At 43.0% G+C, this 20,056-nt stretch overlaps 1 protein-coding gene across 4 annotated transcripts in view; it reads left to right on the forward strand.

The window, feature by feature from the left end:
- LOC120247637 (myomegalin-like) overlaps positions 1–20,056 on the forward strand; it is a 221,631-nt gene that overhangs the window by 32,657 nt on the left and 168,918 nt on the right. The window lies entirely within an intron of this gene.

The following is a 20,056-nucleotide window of genomic DNA, read 5'->3' on the forward strand; positions in this document are numbered from 1 at the left end:
TCCCCCTACCACCTAGTCTCGACAGGCATAGGACCCAGCGGGGTTCCCTGGAAGTTTTTGCAGAAATGGTTCTCTGTCTTCTTCCCTGTTCCGCCGAGGAGGATTCGCGTGATTTTTCAGGGTATCAAATCTCTTTGATTTCACATACCTTGAAAAAGATCAGATTCCTTCTCACCCTGCCACGTTTCCTTCTCAACCTCATCCTCCCCACTAGGGACACAAAGGCAAAGCTCTGGGTGAGCAGAGCCGGCAGTGTTCATCTCCAGAGTCTCTCCAGTTGGAGTGACTTTGGGAGAAGAAAGAAGAGACCAGGGTGCCCTTCATCTCCCAGGCTTTGCAGAGATCAGGGCGACAGCCTGTCTTTTAGGTCACATTGTGGAGGCGTCTAGTGCAATTGCGTTTTCTCCATCCCCCGGTCCTTCCCCTCAATGTACTTAAGGATAAAAGACAATGAGTTGATACCAAGACTTCATTTTTGTCTGTCAGTGAGAGGGTGGATGGGGATGCTGTATTCCAGAGGCATTTCCATAATAGCTACTTCTCCATCCCAGGATTTAGCTTTGGAGATTGGAACAAGGCCAAATTAGTGTTCTGACTCCTAAGAGAAAGCAGATGGAACAAACACGGAAGGTAAATTGAGGGCCTTAGAGGACTTGTGAAAAAGATCTGGGGGATGTCAGCTGATTGTTCAACAGTTCAACAGTATGAGTTCTAGAAAAATTGGAGCTTAGGGTGTGTCGGTGGATATACGCTGTCCAGATGTTCAGGTAGGGATTCCAGTTTTTGCTCTTTGCTGCCCTTAGGCTTCCCTACAGGACAGTGCTCTATGGTGGGCATCCCTAGATAAAAGGAGTGCAATCAGAAGATACAGGGAAACTAAAAACCATGCTTTGAGGGGTGACTGAAGGACCTGGGGCTCTTTCGTCCAGGGAGGTGAAGACGGGTCAGGGGAGGAGGTGGATATGGTAGCTTCCTTCAAATATTTGAAAAGCATTTGCTGGTAGTGGGGTTAGAGGGATTGGAATCCCTTAGGAGGACAGAACACGTTGTGAGGAGGCAAGTTGTGGCTTAGTGTAAGGGAAAAGCCTTCTAACAAGTGACCTACCTGGGTAATAGATAGATTCCTGACCCTGAAATTGTTCAAGCAAAGGCTCTCATTACCCTTGGCGGTAATGAGAGTGAGCACATCAGGGCTTCTTGCTCTCTATCAGTGTTGTTCACACTTTTAAAAATATGTATTTGGGGGTGCCTGGGTGGCTCAGTCGGTTGAGTGTCCAACTTCGGCTCAGGACATGATCTCGAGGTTCGTGAGTTCGAGCCCCACATCAGGCTCTGTGCTGACAGCTTCAGATTATGTGTCTCCCTCTCTCTCTGTTCCTCCCCTACTCATGCTCTGTCTCTCTCTCAAAAATAAATAAAGATTAAAAATTTTTTTTTCTGAACTTTATATTTAGATGTATATTTAGATTTCAGATACATTCAGAAATAATTTTTAAAAGCCATACATCATATGTTTATAGTTTGATTAATGTCACAAGCTAAGTATATCTGTGTTAACATAAACTCAGATCAAGAGAGAGGACATAGCCAGCCCCCATGAAGGCCTTGTGACCCAAGAATAACTTGTTACCTTAACTTTTAACACCATAGACCCATTTTGCCTGGCTTTGAACCTTGTGTCAGTGAAATTGTCCACTGTGGACTCTTTCATATCTAGCTGCTTTCATTCCATCTTATGTGTGTGGGCTTCCTCCACAGTGTTGTATGTAGTTGTGGTCCATTCATTCTTGCGTCTGTATAGGACTCTATGGTGTGTAAATAGAATTTATTTATCCATTCTCTTGTTAATGAGCATTTGGGCAATTTCTAGTTTGAGGCCATTATGAACAGGATCGCTATGACCATTCCTGGGTGTGCCTTTTGGTGAACGTATGTACATACTGCTGTTGGGTAAACACATGCAAGTAGAACTGCTGGGTAATAGGAACTGCATGTTCGGCTTTGGTAGACACTGCCACATAATTCTCAAGAGTGGTGATAAAGAGGTTATACAGTGGGTGAGGTGCAATGAAAAGGTGCTCACTGATCATCAGGGAAATGCAAATTAGAGTCACTGCGCCTTACCACCATATACATATTGGAATAGCTAAAACGAAAAAGGCAGAAAATACCAAATGTTGGCAAGGTGGAAGACTCAATATGTTTATGCTTTTTTTTTTTTTTTTTAACCCTCACTCACAATGAGAAATGTACTTACATTACAACCAGGTAGAATCCCAAACATACTGAAACAAGAGTTTCATGTAACGATACTTAATCTTACTCTGTGTTTTGTACTCTGGTCTTTTCTACCCTATTCCTCTTTTTTAAAAAAGAAAAAAGGCTGGTGTGACTCAATTTATTTCACCATCTAATGGGTCACAGATGGAAAAATCCTATAGTCATGTAACTGGTGTCTCAGATATTTCCTAACTAACAGCTAGGATCAGTTCATAAACATTTATTGAAAATGTGAGAGCCCAGGGGTGCCTGGGTGACCCAGTTGGTTAAGCATCCGACTCAGGTCAGGTCATGATCTCATGGTTCGTGAGTTCAAGCTCCATGTTGGGCTCTGGGCTGACAGCTCAGAGACTGGCACCTGCTTCAGATTCTGTGTCTCCTTCTGTCTCTATCTCTCGCTCTCTCTCTCTCTCAAAAATAAACGTTAAAAAAAAAACTTTTTTGAGAGAGACTGAGCATACAAGTGAGGGAAGAAGGGCAGAGAGAAGGGGAGACAGAGGATCCAAAGCAGGACTCGAACTCATGAACCATGAGAATCAAGATCTGAGCTGAAATCACTTAACCAACTGAGCCGCCCAGACGCCTGTCTATAATTCTAAAGAGGCTAAGGCAGACATATATGCATGAGAGCGCGGTAGAGAAGCACAATTTGGGAAATTGGAAGAATAAAAATTAACTATAGAGCAACCATTGCATTTATCAACTTGTGTCTAACCCTTTGGCAGATTTTATTTCACCTAATCCTCACAACCTTATGAGGTATAAGGGAAATGTTGTTATTCATTTTTAAGGCAAGGAAAATTGAACTTTAGAGAAATTAAATAACATTCCCTGGGAACACACACAGCTATGAAAGAGATACAGCCCAGAGTGGAGTTTTGCTGGTCCTTCGGTGTCTGAGTCTGTTCTGGAACTGGCTACATATCCTGACTACTCTTAAGCTTATAAGTAAATTTGTGATTCTTTTGTTTGTTTGTTTGTTTTGAGAGAAAGAGAGTGAGAACACGGAGGAGGGGCAGAGGGAGAGGGAGAGATTGAGAATCCCAAGGAGGAGGGGCAGAGGGAGAGGGAGAGATTGAGAATCCCAAGCAGGCTCTGCACTGTCATTGTAGAGCTAGGTGCAGGCTCGAACTCATGAACCATGAGATCATGACCAAAGACAAAGTTGGACACAACCGACTGAGCCACCCAGGCGTCACCCCCCCCCCCACACACCCCCGATTCTATTTCCAAGTTCATTCTTGGCAACTCTGGAGAGCTTCCTCTCTGAGAAATTCTTCACATGAGACTCCAGACTCTTCATCTTGTGCCATCTGTCCACGAAAGACAGGGTGCTGAGTATCTGAGTTCTCAAAGTCAAATAACCCCTGCTATCAGCTATACATCATCTGCCCTGTGAGAGGTCAATAGCAGTGCTTTTTTACCCAGGGATGTTGCCTCACTGTGGCCAGACTCGGTGGTTAAATCATTTGGGGGAGAACGTGGTTTGTTCTGGAATAGCAGATTTCCTGTGACTACATCGGCCTTACAAAAAGCTGGTTGGTCACTGAACAAGCCATTATCCACAAATAAGGTAAGAGTTATCCAAGGAATATGTTCTCAGAGATGAAGAGGCACCTGATGATGAGGGTAATTTCACTCAGCTTCTAGGTCCAGTATCCATCAGGCAGACATTTTCTTTCTTTCTTTTTTTTTTTATTAAAATGTTTTATTTATTTCTAGGAGAGAGAGAGAGAGAGAGACAGCATGAGCAGGGGAGGGTCAGAGAGAGAGGGAGTCACAGACTCTGAAACAGGCTCCAGGCTCTGAGCTGGCAGTCAGCACAGAGCCCGACGCGGGGCTTGAACCCACGAACCCCGAGATCATGACTTAAGCAAAAGTCGGACGCTTAACCGACTAAGCCACCCACGTGGCCCCAGGCAGACATTTTCTATAGCTCTGCATTTTTAGCATCTGCTTATGTGGACTCACTAAAGAGGAGGGCATAGTTCAGATTCCTTCGCTGTGTTACTAGTTTCTTTTTCCTGCTGAAACAAATTACCATGAATTTGGTGGCTTCACAACACAAATGGGTTTTCTTGCAGTTCTGGAAGTCAGAAGGCTGGAGACTGGCCTTCTAGACGAAAGTGACAGTGTCCGCAGGGGTATGTTCCTCCTGGAAGCTCTAGAGAAGAATCTGGTCCTTGCCTTTTGCAGCTTTAGGGCTGCCTACATTCCTTGCCTCATGGCCCCTTTCCAGCTGTGGTAACACTCCAGTCTCTGCTCCCTTAACTCCTCTCCTAATTCTTATTCTCCCATTAGCTCTTACATGGACCCTTGGGATTACTTGGGGCCCAACCGGGTAATCTGGGATAATCCCCCTATCTCAAAATCCCTTTTGCCGTGTAAGGTGGCATCTTCGCAGGCCCTGGAGATTAGGAATGAGGACTTCTTCCCAGGGCTGTTATCCAGCCGACCACGCTAACAAATGCTGGACAAGTCCTCATGGATTCTCTTCCCCTTTTGGGTGGAAATGTTCTCGTTTCTAGCAGATGGGAAAGCTGAGTAAAAGTCAGGCAAATCATGTGTGAACCTTATTCAACTTCCCTAAACAAATAATAACTCAAGAAAAAGTGAACCTGACCGATTTAAAGGCTACTTATAAGACTGAAGGTTAGGAAAGGAAAGGAATTTAATAGTCTGTTTTGTTTTGTTTTATGTAACTATAATTTAATTTAATAAAATGCAAGCATTGATTGTATTTGCCTGCTGCGGCTATGGAAATTTAGAGAAGGAAAGTAACATCCAAGAAAAATAGTGGTTCCGTCTCAAAATTCAAAAAATTTGATTTTGTTTCTTCTCCCTCACATAAAGTACGGCCTTCAAGTAAGACAAGAAGCCCATTTACCATGGTTATATTGCACTTAAATGATCCCCATTGATAGCTTATTTGCATTTATTCTGCTCTGTATTAACTCTTAGCTTAACTTAACTCTACATTAACTCCTTCATAACTGTGGAGGAAGCAGGGACATTTATTTCTCTTTGACTTCATGGTGAGTTGGCAGAGAGTACTATTTACTAATGCAGTTACAACCAGAGATGGCATTTCGCTCCATTTTATAGATGTGGCTGCTGAGGCCAGAGAGGTTAATTTAGCATTGGAGCATGAAGATCTGGTTGATTCCAGTACCTTTCCTTATTGTGGGACTGCTCTGCATGTAGCACTTTTTATTAGGAAAATACTCCTTTTCGTAATCCTGTTACTTTGGTCTTTGAATCTTTGGTCTGTGGTCTTTGAATTTCTCTTTTAACATTTAGCACCTCTAGCAATTAATTTTCTGCATTTAGGGAAGGAAAACCTCTGCCTTTGAAACTCTGATCTACAGGCCAATACTTGGATTTTGGCTTGTGGGATTTATCTCAACCTGTGCTTTCACCCTCACTTGCTCATATACTGGACATACCTGCCCTGTGTGTCTTTTAGCTCAGAGCTAAGGGTGCATTTCAAACACCAGAAGACTGGGAAAGGTTGGTAAGGTTAAACTAGGTGACCCTCATCATAGTGCTCTTGCCATTCTAGATGGCTGAGGGATCATTTATAGAGAGCTGTGTGGAGCGTCCATTCATTCAGTGGCTGCCCTGGGACACTACTCCTAGTGAAATTGACCCTATTTTATAAATAAAATTCCAAACTGGGCTCAGAACATTCCTCAAGTTGTCTCTGGCAAAAATTCAAATAGCACTTAAAGTTAGAAAGAAAGTCCAGAATAAAAGAGATGTCGTAATGACCCAAGGTGACTCTATCTGGTTGTATTTTAAAACATTCAAGGGGTGCCTGGTGGTGCCATCGGTTAAGCATCCGACTTCGGCTCAGGTCATGATGTCAGCTCTGTGCTGACAGCTCAGAGGCTGGAGCCTGCTTTGAATTCTGTGTCTCTCTCTCTCCCTGCCCCTCACCCCACCCCCGTCAAAAATAAATCAAACATTAAAAAATTAAAAAAAAACCATTCTAATACATGGAAGACTTATTTTTCCTTAGTCTCAGAACATCTTCTAAGTTCTGCGGTCAGCAAGACAAGCATGATCTGAAGTTTTCCTCATGGCTGAAGCACTTCATTATTCATAGACTAGTTATAATAATAATAACTATTAAGTTGTATTTTCATAGCACTTTAATAGTTTCTAATACTAATTAGTAATAGTTTCTAATACTAATCCTAATAATTTCTAATACCATTTTCCCTTAATGTGCCTCATTATCTCCAGTTCTTTTCTGCTTGTTCCACCCTCCAGAAACTTCTTTCCCCCTTGGCTTCTCTCCAATGCCAACTAGGGACAGTAGCAACTGGTACCTTTTCATCATGGCCAAGGAGGAAGGGGTATAAAGGAGCAATAACTGTTGACATACAGAAAGCGTTGACCGACATGGGGCGCCTGGGCGGCTCAGTTAGTTAAACATCTGACTTCGGCTCAGGTCATGATCTCATGGGTTCAAGCCCCATGTTTGGCTCTGTGTTGACAGCAGGGAGCCTGGGGCCTACTTCAGATTCTGTCTCCCTCTCTCTCTGCCCCTCCCCCACTCATGCTCTGTCTCCCTCTCTCACTCAAAAATGAATAAACGTTAAAAAAAAAAAGTTTAAAAAAGAAAACATTGATGGACAAAAAAAATTGAATAATTCCTAGCATTTCACACAAGTGTAGGAATATATTTATTTATTTTCCATGTCATAATGTATACTATTGTTATTCATGATGTAGAATAGCATGTCATGTGGAAATAGAATATTTCACACAATCGTTCCCCTTTACAGATGTTTTTAGGTTTCTAGTTTTTAACTATTATAAATAATAGGTGATAAACATATAGGTACATAAAGCATCTTCTTCTATAAGATTATATTTGAATGATAGATGTTCAGAAGTAGGATAACTAGGGGCTCTTGGGTGGCTCAGTCAGGTAAGCATCCAGCTCTTGACTTTGGCTCAGGTCATGATCTCACGGTTTATGAGTTTGAGCCCCACATCAGGCTACACACTGTCAGAATCACACAGCTTGAGATTCTCTCTTTCCCTCTCTCTGCCTCTCTATCTCTTTCAAAATTAATAAATATACTTCATAAAAAGAAGTAGGATAACTATAGCACACATTTCTACTTGTTGAATATACATTGCAAATTGCTTAGCATTCAGACTCCTATAACTCACAGGAATATAGGGGATATTTTATTCAGTTTAACCATCATTTTCAAGACTTGAGTCCTTACATTGCAGAAAGGGAAATGGAGGCACACTGACATAAAGTGATGTATCCTAGATGAATCAGTAGCAACATTCCCAGCTTCTCCTCCTCTTTAGGGTAAAATGCTTCACTCTTTTTTTAAAAATTTTGTAACATTTATTCATTTTTGAAAGAGAGAGAGTGCGAGTGGGGGAGGAGCAGAGAGAGAGGAAGACACAGAATCCAAAGCAGGCTCCAGGCTCTGAGGTGTCAGCACAGAGCCCAACGCAGGGCTCGAACCCACGAGTGGTGAGACCATGACCTGGGCTGAAGTCAGACGGTTAGCTGACTGAGCCTGCCAGGCACTCCATAAAATGCTTCACTCTTGCTGTTAATCTGTTACTATCCTGAAGTGTTTCCTAAAATAGTTCTAAGCACTAAATTTTAATATAAGAAAGTAAAAGCAGAAATAAATTACATCAAAATTATGCATATGTATTAGATTTCTATTGCAAGGAGAGGAAAAAAGAAAATGGATGCTGTGTCTGGTAATGGGATTACAGACAACATCCTTAACGTGCTGCTTTAAAATGAAGTCAGTATATGTTTTTACAGAAGAAGAAATGGACATTTATGCCTGTCAAGTGACAGCATATAAAGTTTGCAGCTGAATGGGTTTGACAAAGCTTCTTCTGTGTGTTACTCCAGGTTATTGCCAGACAACCTAAGGCACTGGCCATTGAGTGTCATTTTACTCTTCCTGAGCTAAGATTATCACGTGGGCCTTAATACTCCTGCTGTTCCACGCATACCTAGCCTTGCCTTTGCTAGGATAACTTTATTTACCCTTCAAAGATTAGTTTCAGCATTACCTCCTTTTGGAATTATTTTTGGAACCTAGTTCTGGGTGTTTCCTGTAGCCAGAGTGCGCTCTGTCTCCTCTGTCATAGCTTGAAACTAGTTAGTTGGTTGACGCAGTATTTTCCATTCTCTCAGCTCATTGGAAGAAAGGACTTCTGTTTTTTGTCTCTAAATCTTCAGCATCTAACATTGTTTCTAGCACTTAGAAAATCCTCAACTTAGAACCTTTTAGAGAACATTCCCCCACGAGGCTGATACGAACATGTATCTGATAGGTGTCTCCTTATGGAATGGATACCGCTGGTTATCAAAGCTTGATGCCACTATACATTCAAATTGCATTTATTTGTTGTTTAAGTTATATGCATCGAATTCCTGTTATGATCTAGACTTAGTCAATGCTAGCTATGTGCCAGTGAATGTTATAAAAATCCTGCTTGTCAGTGGATGCCATTTTAGAGGAGTCAGTAGGCATGAGTGTATATATAGCATCAGCAGAGCCTTCGTAGCTCATGTGCACTACAAATTCTCCACCCTTAGGATCCTCAACTTGGAGTTTATATTCCTTGACCACAAAGTCAACTTCCCCATCTCTTCATTCTTTCTGAATATTCAGTTTCCCTTATCACTTATTCCAGTTCTTCTGTATTTTACCTAAATATTTCCATCTCTTTGTCCATCTCCCTACTGAGCCTGGGACTCCGCTATTTCAATCCTTCTCAGCTCTGCTTCAGAATCTCTCACTGCCTCAACAATCCCCAAGACAATTTTATTATCCTCTAGGAGTTTATAATCTTTAAATTTTTTAAATGTCTTTATTTTGAGAGACAGAGACAGAGAGTGAGCAGGGGTGGGGCAGAGAGAGAGGGAGACAGAATCTGAAGCAGCTCCAGACTCTGAACTGTCAGCACAGAACCTGATGTGGGGCTCGAACCACAGACTGTGAGATAATGACCTGAGCTGAAGTTGGACACTTAACCGACTGAGCCACCCAGGTGCCCCTAGGATTCTATATTCTTTGGTTTATATTTTTAAAATTTGTTTTCCTTCGTGGAAGTGAAATTGGCATACAATATCCTATTAGTTTCAGGTGTACATCGTAGTGATTCCATATTTTTATACATTATGCGAAATGCTCCCACAGTAAGTCTAGTTACCATCTGTTACCACAAAGAAGTTTTACTGTATTACTGACTCTTATTTCTTGTGCTGTGCATTACATCCCCATAACTTATTTTATTTTATAACTGGAATTTTGTACTGCTTAATCCTCTTCATCTATTTCACCCACACCTTCAACCCTTCTCCACCTCTGGTAACCAGTAGTTTATTTTCTGTATATATGAGTCTGTTCCTGTTTTATTTTATGTGCTTATTTTGGTTTTGTTTGTTTGTTTTGGATTTCACATCGAAGTGAAATCATGTATTTATCTCTCTGTTTGACTTATTTCCCTTGGCATAATACCCTCTAGGCCCACCCATGTTGTCATGAATGGCAAGATTTCATTCTTCTTTATAGCTGGGTGATATCCATTGTGTATGAGTGTATGTATACATATACATTCATTTTTATTCATTCATCTATTGATGGACACTTAATTTGCTTCCATATCTTGGCTATTGTAAATAATGCAGCAGTGAACATAGAAGTGCATGTATCTCTTTGAATTGGTGTTCTGATTATCTTCGGATAACTTCTCAGAAGTGGAATTGCAGGATCATATAGTAGCTCTATTTTTTTTTTTAATTTTTATTTATTTCTAGGAGAGAGAGAGAGACAGTGTGAGCAGGGGAGGGTCAGAGAGAGAGGGAGATACAGACTCCGAAATAGGCTCCAGTCTCTGAGCTGGCAGTCAGCACAGAGCCCGATGCGGGGCTCGAACCCACAAACCGCGGGATCATGACCTAAGCGAAAGTCGGATGCTTAACCGACTAAGCCACCCAGGTGGCCCTAGTAGCTCTATTTTTAATTTTGTAAGGAACCTCCATACTCTCTTCCATATTGGCTGCACCCAATTTATATTCCTACCAATGGTACACGAGGGTTCCCTTTATAAGCTTTTTTTAGTGCATTATAGGACCATACTGAAAAAGAAGACTCTAGATTCATTCTTTTTATTTCAGGCAGATCTGTAATGTTAAGAAATTCCCCCCCTCCTCCTCTTATCTGCCTCCTCCGCTCTCCTCCCCTGACTCTTCCCCTAAAAATGCATTCCTCAAAACTCCTCACTTCAATAACATAAATAACATCAAGGTACAAACTTGCACATGCAGTGTCATTTTTATTTTCTAGAATTCACACAGGCATACGAACTGAAGAACAACTGAAAGTAAATACATTAAAACTCTTTGTCATTGTCGCCTTCAGGTGGTAGCATCTTTTATGCTTTTTTGTATACATTTTTCTCCTTTCTAAAGTTTTCTAGAAGGAGCATGTAATTCTTTTTAAATCATTAAAAATGACATATGAAGAGAGGAAACGGTAAAAGATTATGTGAGTAAAAAGGGAGGTAGAAACAGGACACGCGTGGTCTTGATGCTTGGTCCAGGGCTCTGAGACCACGTGTGCCCTCCGCCTTGGCGTGCCACTGTGCCTTGTGAGCAGCAGATGTTCATGAAACCAGGGACAGCGGCATGCATCCGTTGCCAGGACGGAAAATAAAATGCAAGAGTGAAGTTTTAAAAGTGGGTGGAGAGACCATATACCATCCCTGGGTGACGCAACTGAATCCAAAGCAGATAAGTTTTCCATCTCTTTTGCAAGAGTGACGTCAGTGTCTTAGCTGATTCAGGGCATGGGGAAGAGGACTTATTAGATACTTGGATGTCTGATAACCTCAGGGGGTGAAGTGAGAAAAATAAATACTTGACTTTCCTTTACCTTTTTACAGTATTAAGTGGTTTGTGCCTCTGGACCATGAAGGAGAGCAGCAAGAAAAATAACGTCCATTCCTTTTGGGCCTTAGTCCAAGAGCAAAAATAGGTCACAAAACTTGGATCGGTTGGTGCAGGTGCCCCAGGATGCTTGTGACTCCCTGTAGCTATTGAGGACTGATTAGCACTTCAGAAAACTGTCTCCCAGAGTTCCGTGTGGCCGTGGTCACTCTCTGTGAATAGACTGTGTTGAGTGAAGGGTGTAATTGCAGCCTGTACCGGAGAAAAGCGAATGCTGTTCTATCAGTGCCAAGTCAGCCCACACTTAGTGTGCAGAGGGGGGCTCACACGTGATGCTCTCTCCATTCTGAGGGGGCTTTGCCGACGAAGCGTCCTAGCTCGAGAAGGTTATAATCATAGGTCTCGAGATGAGAAAAAAACTCTAATCTCTTCGTATTTGTGCTCTGCATCTGTGACTTCTACCATATTTGCATTCGAATATGTTTATGCAGTTCTAGCACTGAATTGGGGGGCGGTATTTGGCAACATTTGGAACACAGAAGATACACCCCATGTCTCTCTTGGCAGGAGAACAAAAAATCTGAGAAGTCTCAGAGCTGGTTCACTAGTGGCCTTTCCTGTTTTGACTGTGTCTGTCCATTACCCCTTCTGCCTTTCAGTTTATTTCCTTAGTCCAATATGGACAGTGTTAAGTGTTAGCACAGAAGAGGTTCAGGAAAGGTGGGAACACTGAGAAGAGTTTTGGGTAGAGATAGGGAAGTATATAATGATGCATGACTCACTTTCCAGGATAGGACCTATCTAAGAAGTCATACTTGCCACTTCCCCTTTAGGATTTTAATTCCTTTGTCACATGTCATCTGTTACACCATATTGAAATACTCGAGTGTGAGCTGTGTCCAGTGGGGATGAGTTGGCCTCTCAAAGCACAAATCTGTGTCTGGATTTGACCCTAAATCCAGTCTTCACACAGCATCGCTGTCCACCCTCAGATTCTCTGACTCACTACAGTCAAGGCAGGTGAGGACGAAGCCCCAGGTACAAGAGTAGGTAGAAGTAAGACATATGGGAAAGAGTCAAGTTTGGAGTCAGGTGCCATTTTCTTTTTCTTTTTTTTTTTTCTTTTTTAATGCTTTATGTATTTATTTTGAGAGAGAGAAAGAGAAGAGAGAGAGAGTGGGGAAGGGGCAGAGAGAGAGAGAGAAGGAGACAGAGAGAATCCCAAGCAGGCTTTGTGCTCTATCAGCACAGAACCCCACACGGGGCTTAATCTCACAAACCATGAGATCATGACCTGAGCCGATATCAAGAGTCGGACACTTAACCAACTGAGCCACCCAGGAGCCCCAGGTGCCGTTTTCTTTCTTTTTTAGTTTTTTTTGGTTTATTTATTTTTGAGAGAGAGAGAGAGAGCATGAGCAGGAAAAGGTCAGAGAGAGAGGGAGACACAGAATCTGAAACAGGCTCCAGGCTCTGAGCTAGCTGTCAGCACAGAGCCCGACCCGGGGCTCAAACTCACAAACCATGAGATCACAGCCTGAGCCGAAGTCAGATGCTCAACTGCCCAAGCCACCCAGGCACCCCCCCGGCCCCCGCCAGGTGCCACTTTCAAGTTCAGGCTTGACACCAACTAGCTGTGTAATCTTGGACAAATCATGTCATCCTTTTAGGCCTCTTGTTTCCTCATTTGTGAAATAGGGAACAGTACCTACCTGACAGGATTTTGTGAGGACTGAATGATATGATGCCTGGAAAGCAGTAGACACTCGATGAATTGTGGTAACAGCATTGGTGGTGGGTGGTGGGGGTTGTCCACAATAACGATGGTCATTTAATGCAAGATTCGTGCTGAGGAAAATTCAGCTGGAAGAAAACATGTTGGACCATGAAGTGAGGCTCAAGCAGTCCAGAGACAGTCACCTGTAGATGTCTTTGTTCCCAGATTGGCAGTACTTGTGAAACCCTACCATTTATAAAGCCCTCAGAGCCAGAGATCCAAACATTAAAGAAAGTAGGCCACAGTTCTTCTTCTCCATCCAACCCTTTTGTATTGGCAAGGTTTGAATGTGGATACAAATTAAAAATATAAAAACTTGATCTCTGAACATCGGAAAGATTTCTTTCATTTGAACCAGAATTTAGTAATTCATGTCAAATGAGCTTGAAGAATGTAGGAACTAGGGGTGCCTGGGTGGCTCAGTCGGTTAAGCCTCCGACTTCGGCTCAGGTCATGATCTCGCGGTTCGTTGGCTCAAGCCCCACATCGGGCTCTGTGCTGACAGCTGGGAGCCTGGAGCTGTTTCAGATTCGGTGTCTCCCTCTCCCTCTGCCCCTCCCTGGCTTACGCTTGGTCTCTCTCTCAAAAATAAATAAACAGTTATGGGGCGCCTGGGTGGCTTAGTCGGTTGAGCGTCCGACTTTCGCTTAGGTCATGATCTCGCGGTTCGTGAGTTCGAGCCCCGCGTCGGGCTCTGTGCTGACTGCCAGCTCAGAGCCTGGAGCCTATTTCAGAGTCTGTCACTCCCTCTCTCTCTGACCCTCCCCTGCTCGCGCTGTCTCTCTCTCTCCTTGAAATAAAAATAAAAAAATAAAAATAAATAAATAAACAGTTAAAAAATTTTTTTAAAAAATATAGGAACTAGAATAGAATGTGTGTTTAGTTCAGTGTCTAATGCTGAGGAGGACCCCAATTAACAGCAAACTTCAGTAATCTTCCTGTCTTACCACATACTTCCCACTGTTTGAGAAGATCAGATTGAACCTAACCTCCTACATAGTTTCTCTTTTATTGAGGGCATAAAGCAGAGGAGCAATGTATATTAAATTAAAATAGTATTCTCTTTTTTAAAAAATTAAGAATTGACCTTTTAGTATAAGGTTGTGAGAAAGGAAGATATTCACTTGTATTTTTCACCATCCTAAACCTCTAGCCTTAGGTCTTGTGCAGATTCTCTTCTAGCCCTTATTTATAGTAAGCATCTCAGTACTGACCCTTTCTTGTTTAACATTTTGTTTATTTATTTGTTTACTTATTAATTTTTTTTAACATTTATTTATTTTTGAGAGACAGAGAAACAAAGCATGAATGGGGGAAGGGCAGAGAGTGAGAGAGACACAGAATATGAGCAGGTTCCAGGCCCTGAGCTGTCAGCACAGAGCCCAGTGTGGGGCTTGAACTCATGAACTGCAAGATCATGACCTGAGCTGAAGTCAGACCTGAGCTTAACCGACTGAGCTACCCAGATGCCCCTTTTTTAAAATTTTTTTTTAAGTTTTATTTATTTATTTTGAGAGAGACAGCATGAGTTGGGGAGTGGGAGAGAGAATCCCAAGCAGGCTCCATGCTGTCAGCACAGAGCCTGATGCAGGGCTTGAACTCACAAACCAATGAGATTATGGTCTGAGCCAAAACCAGGAGTCAGACGCTTAACCGACTGAGCCACCCAGGCGCCCCATCTCGTTTAACATTTTAAATCGTCCTTACGGATGCTGAGTCGTTAGATGAAGGTAGTATGTTTGAGGAGGAAAGTGTAAACACAGCCCTGGCTTCCTCCCACGACTTCCCTTAATACTGCTTCTTACCTGAGGGTTGGAGCCTGAGGAGGAAGTTTGAGGACAGGGAAAGGTAGAAGTATTGGAAGGAGTCCTGGGGGCAGCTTGTGCTTATTCAGGAGGGAACAAAATGAAAACCCCAAATAACACCCTTCATTCTCCTGTTTTGGGGTCTTGGTCATGTTTCCTTGCATATGTGTACCCATCCTTCGAGGCTGGATTCAGTGTTCTCTGTTTTCTGCAGATTTCCTCCTACCAGGACAAAATTCATTGCTCTCTCATTTATGTTCTTCAATATCTGCTTTAAAGCTCATTATTCTTGTGATTATCTCACTGAATCCTATCTGCCTTCCCCAGTTGACTCTGAGTACTTTGATGACAGGGTATATTTCTTTTTCACCTTTTTATTTCCAGGGCTGGCCCTATAATCCTCTTCTCTATAAATGTTTATGAGATGGAATGAAAAACCCTAAAAACAGCCATCAAGGCCCAGGTTTTCGCTCAAAGTACTGTTATAGCAGATTGTTTTCCCCCTTCTGAATTTTTGTTTATCATGAAAAACACACTGTATATAAAGAAGTCTGAAAGATAGAAAATGCCTCTGAGAGATTGCCTTTGTGTGTAAGGTTAGAGACCTTAAGCAAGAGTGGTGGTGAGTAATGAAGGATGGGCCCCAGACCGTGTGGTAGAGTGATTGCCCTGGGTGGGGAGGACCTAAAAATGCCTGCTTCTTTGGGAGTTTGGACACTCCTACGGGAAGAAATACCTGAAGGTTAGACATTTTACTAGGTGAGACAAAGGAGAAGATAATGGGGACTGGACAGACATCAGCTCCTTAGAAGTAGTTTCAGGGGTGACTTTGGTCCTGGGATACCACTGTCTCATACTGTCAAAGACGTGTTGCACATCCTACTTTGTAATGGTAAAGGCCTATGGTCGCCATCTTGCCATTGCGCGTGAATGATATGGTCCGTCACCAAGATCCATTGCTCTTCTGGGGCCACAAATTAAAATACGAGGCAATAACCCCAAATGTGCAGCTTGCAAAGGAAGGCCAATGGCTGCTCTACAGAAAATGTCTCTCTGCAGCTTCCATCGGAGTGTTACCCCTGGGTAAGGAAGAAGGACCCACGTTTCTACCCCTCCCCTCATTGTTAGGAGACGATAGAAAATGGACCAGCTGCTTACGTTTGGAAAGGAGCTATGTAGTGTGGCCATTTTCAAGCAAAGCAAAATTGAGTGCTGGGATAATCCTGACATAATTGAAACTACTATATTTAGGAAATTACTGGAAAAAAATAATCAGAGCACAGTTTGATAGCAGCAGAGTATCAGAGTGTCGCAGATGGCTTTGAGAGAATCAATTACTTTCTGATTATTCTCAACCTGACCACCCTGGAAAACTAGGAAAAGCTAGTAATATGGGATATTGAATGTTGATGTGTTGTTCGAGTCCAATATCTTCTTAGCTGCCTCAAATCAAGAAAGCATGGGCAATACACCAGGCAGAAATTAAGTAGGCTAACAGCTTGTGGGTGGGGTGTGCTTGGAAAATGCTTGGGTCTTCAAATTAAACAAGAGAGTGACTTGGCAAAATTAATAATTGTAACGTTAGTGGAATTGGTGTCAGTATTGACAGATCGATGATGTAGAGGGAGAGAAAGGATAGGGCTCCAAGGAGGGAAAGGATGGTTCATTTATACAGGAAAAGCACGATTTAAGGTAAAGGCATCTTGGGAGAAAGATTATATATGTACATCTCTGCTGGAGGGCTGTGTGTGCTCTGATGAACCATATGCTAACTGAGCACAAGTCATCCATGGACCGATGGTAAAAAATAAACCTACAAACACTTCAGTTTGAGAAACTGGGACAAGGATATACAAGTTTTTTCCAGACTTGGGTAATATGGAATAATTTGCCGACATATATGACTGCTTTGCCAAGTAGTGTGCATATGTCATCCAGCTTGGAGTCTGCCTCTAGCATACCTCAATTCTCTTTGCACTTTGGTTTATCTGATGTTGTCACAAATTGCAATCCCCTAGACCTAACCCCCTGTGTTTCTTCACTATGAGCCCCTTCCCTTGGGGAGCATCAAATTCCTTCCCAACCTTTTGGAGCAGATGATGAGCCCCACTCTTGGGCAATAAGAGAGGGAACTTGAGCTGTTAATAGAGTTAAAGTGATTTTTAAAAATCTCCTGAGACTGTAAGTATGCCCATTAACTCAGTGCCAATCCAAAGTGACCTCTCTGCCCTTCCGCTTAGTGATCCTTAGTGGGCAGGCAGCTAGCTCAGAGTGGGTGCAGGTGGGGCTGGAGAAGGTGGAGTCTCTCATGGGGCCTATATGCCTTGCCTTGTCGTAACCTGTTCCTGATCTATAGCGTGGAATCTTCAGAGCAAAGAGGATTAAATGAGATCATGTCCAGAAATTTCCCCAGATCCTTGGAGAGATATTAAAATGGACTTTATGGTTAAGCATCTGTTAGAACAGAATTGCATAATTACTGCAAGGGACCTTAAAAAAATCCATGTACTTCCTTTACAAATATTTGAGGAAACCAAAGTCCAAGAGGTAAAAGTGATTTATAAGCCAGTGTTAGTGGTTCATCATCCTAGATTAATGAATTGCATGCTGAAGCAACTAGGTTACCCAGGACAGTCTCTTTTTAATTTTATTCGAGTATGGTTGACACACAATGTTACATTAGTTTCAGGTGTACAACATAGTGATTCAGCAAGTTTATACATTATGCTGTGTTCACCGCAAGTGTAGCAACTGTACCATATGTTGCTATGTAATATCATTGACTATCTTTCCTATACTGTACCTTTTATCCCCCATCACTTATTCATTCCTTAACTAGAAGCCTGCTTTCACCCATTTTGCCCCCTCCCCTTGGGCAACCATCAGTTTTTTTCTCTGTATTTATAGGTCTGATTCTGCTTTTTTGCTTGTTTTTTCATTTGTGTGGTTTTTTTTTTAGACTCCTCGTATGAGTGAAATCATACGGTGTTTGTCTTTCCCACTTATTTCACTTAGTATAGTACCTTCTAGCTCCATCCATGTTGTCTCATCCAAGGCAAGATCTCATCCTTATTATGGTCATGTAGTATTCTGTGGTGTATATATACACCACATATGCCTTATCCATTCTCAAGACTGTGTGTTAAAGCAGAAATGAAATTCTGTCTGCATTTGATCTGTACCAGGGTAACAGCCTCAGAGACCTACACAGAAGCCAGGCGGATATAAAAAATGAGTGTGAGAGCTGGGACTACAGATAGAGAGACAGGGATTGTGACAGACTGGAGAACATGTTCTGTTGAAAGGCGGTAGGTTGTCCCCTGTGTGGGAAGGTGGGCCCAGTGTTGCTAGACCCATTCATTTCCTTCCTTTCTTTTTTTTTTTTTTAACGTTTGTTTATTTTTGAGTGAGAGTCCAACTGGGGGAGGGGTAGAGAGAGAGGGAGACACAGAATCTGAAGCAGGCTCCAGGCTCTGAGCTGTCAGCACAGACCCCAACGTGGGGCTCCAACCCATAAATTGCAAGATTGTGACCTGAGGCGAAGTCAGACGCTGAACTGACTGAGCCACCCAGGTGCCCCTGGACCCATTCATTTTCTTTCTTTCTTTTTTAATGTTTTATTTATTTCTGAGAGAAAGAGAGGATGAGCAGGGGAGGGTCAAAGAGAGAGGGAGACACAGAGTCTGAAACAGGCTCCAGGCTCTGAGCTGGCAGTCAGCACAGAGCCTGATGTGGGGCTCGAACCCACGAACTGTGAGATCATGACCTGAGCCGAAGTCAGACGCTTAACTGACTAAGCCACCCAGGTGCCCCCCATTCATTTTCTAAGAGAAGTTGGGAGTGGGTCAGCCTTGTGCTAACCAAATAAAACATACTGGCTGGGTTGAATTTGGCCTGAGGAATGGCCATGTCCCTGATGGTACAAGCACGGTTACCTTCCTAAGTCTGTAGACTGAACGTAAAAGGAATCCCTCCAGTGTGTGAATAGCAGCAGCTAAGTGTGAGAGTAAGTTTCTCAAATTTTTCAAGACCGTGTTCTGGCTGATGGCTTCAGTATCCTTCCCCTACTTTATCACAACAGAGGGGAATTTGTAAGTAGTACGTCATCTCTTTAATTGCTCGCTCCAAAGGAAAGTTTTTAATGAGGAGAGAAGGGAAAGAGGCAGGCGACCCGGAAGAACCACAAGCTGCTGATCTGCTTTGGAATAATGAAGAAACCGCCAGGTGGTGTGTGCAGTCCGGCGTGCCTCGTCTGGTGCTCTGATGTCCATCTGGAACTTAGCAAAGTGAAGATTCATGCCAACATCCAGCCTTGAGGCAGAGAAGGAAGAAGAACGATTGCTAAACAAATGCCAGTCTCTCTTCTGCCTTCCCGAGAAGCCCTTCTCATCTCCGTCTACACAGTTCTTTTGGGAACAACTTACTGGGTGCCCCCAAGGGTTTAAGGCATCTCCCTGTGGAATTATTGAAATCGTCTTTCTGTTCTGCCTTCGCCACCCGGGCCGTTGTCAGAACAGTAGCCAGCCATTTTAAAACAGTCACCGCTCCGTTCAGCCCTCTTTCTGACTCACAGGATTCCAGCGGCCAAATGCTGCAGTACAGCCTGAAAGGCTTTTACAGCCTGCCCCCTGCACAGCCTTCCCATTACTTCCTTGACCTTCCCTCCTCCTATTTCCTCACCATGTACTCATTCCGCCCAGCCACACTGGCCTCCTTTCCGCTCCCAAAGACGCCCGCATGCTCCCTCCTGTGAACCTTCGTGTTTGATGTTCTCTGCTAAGAGGACTCTTTCCCCAAATACCCTATTTTTTGCTTCTCAGAGAAACGTTGTTTACTAAAAAGTGCAACCCTTCCAGAACTCCCTATCCCCATCCCCTACTTCAGTTTTAAAAAATATTTTTTAATGTTTTATTTATTTCTGTGTGTGTGTGTGTGTGTGAGAGAGAGAGAGAGAGAGAGAGAGAGAGGCAGCGTGAGCAGGGGAGGGTCAGAGAGAGAGGGAGACACAGAGTATGAAGCAGGCTCCAGGCTCTGAGCTGTCAGCACAGAGCCCGACACGGGGTTCAAACCCATGAACCGTGAGACATGACCTGAACTGAAGTCAGACGCTTAGCCAACTGAGCCACCCAGGCGCCCCTTCAATTTTCTATAGTACTTGTCCCCAATTGCTCTATACAGTTTACTTATTTCCTCTTACTTATTATAAGTTCCAAGAGTGCAGGCATTTTTGTCTGTTTT

This window comes from Hyaena hyaena, unplaced genomic scaffold (assembly GCF_003009895.1).
Source record: "Hyaena hyaena isolate Hyena2069 unplaced genomic scaffold, ASM300989v1 scaffold_539, whole genome shotgun sequence".
NCBI classification, from domain to species: Eukaryota; Metazoa; Chordata; class Mammalia; order Carnivora; family Hyaenidae; genus Hyaena; species Hyaena hyaena.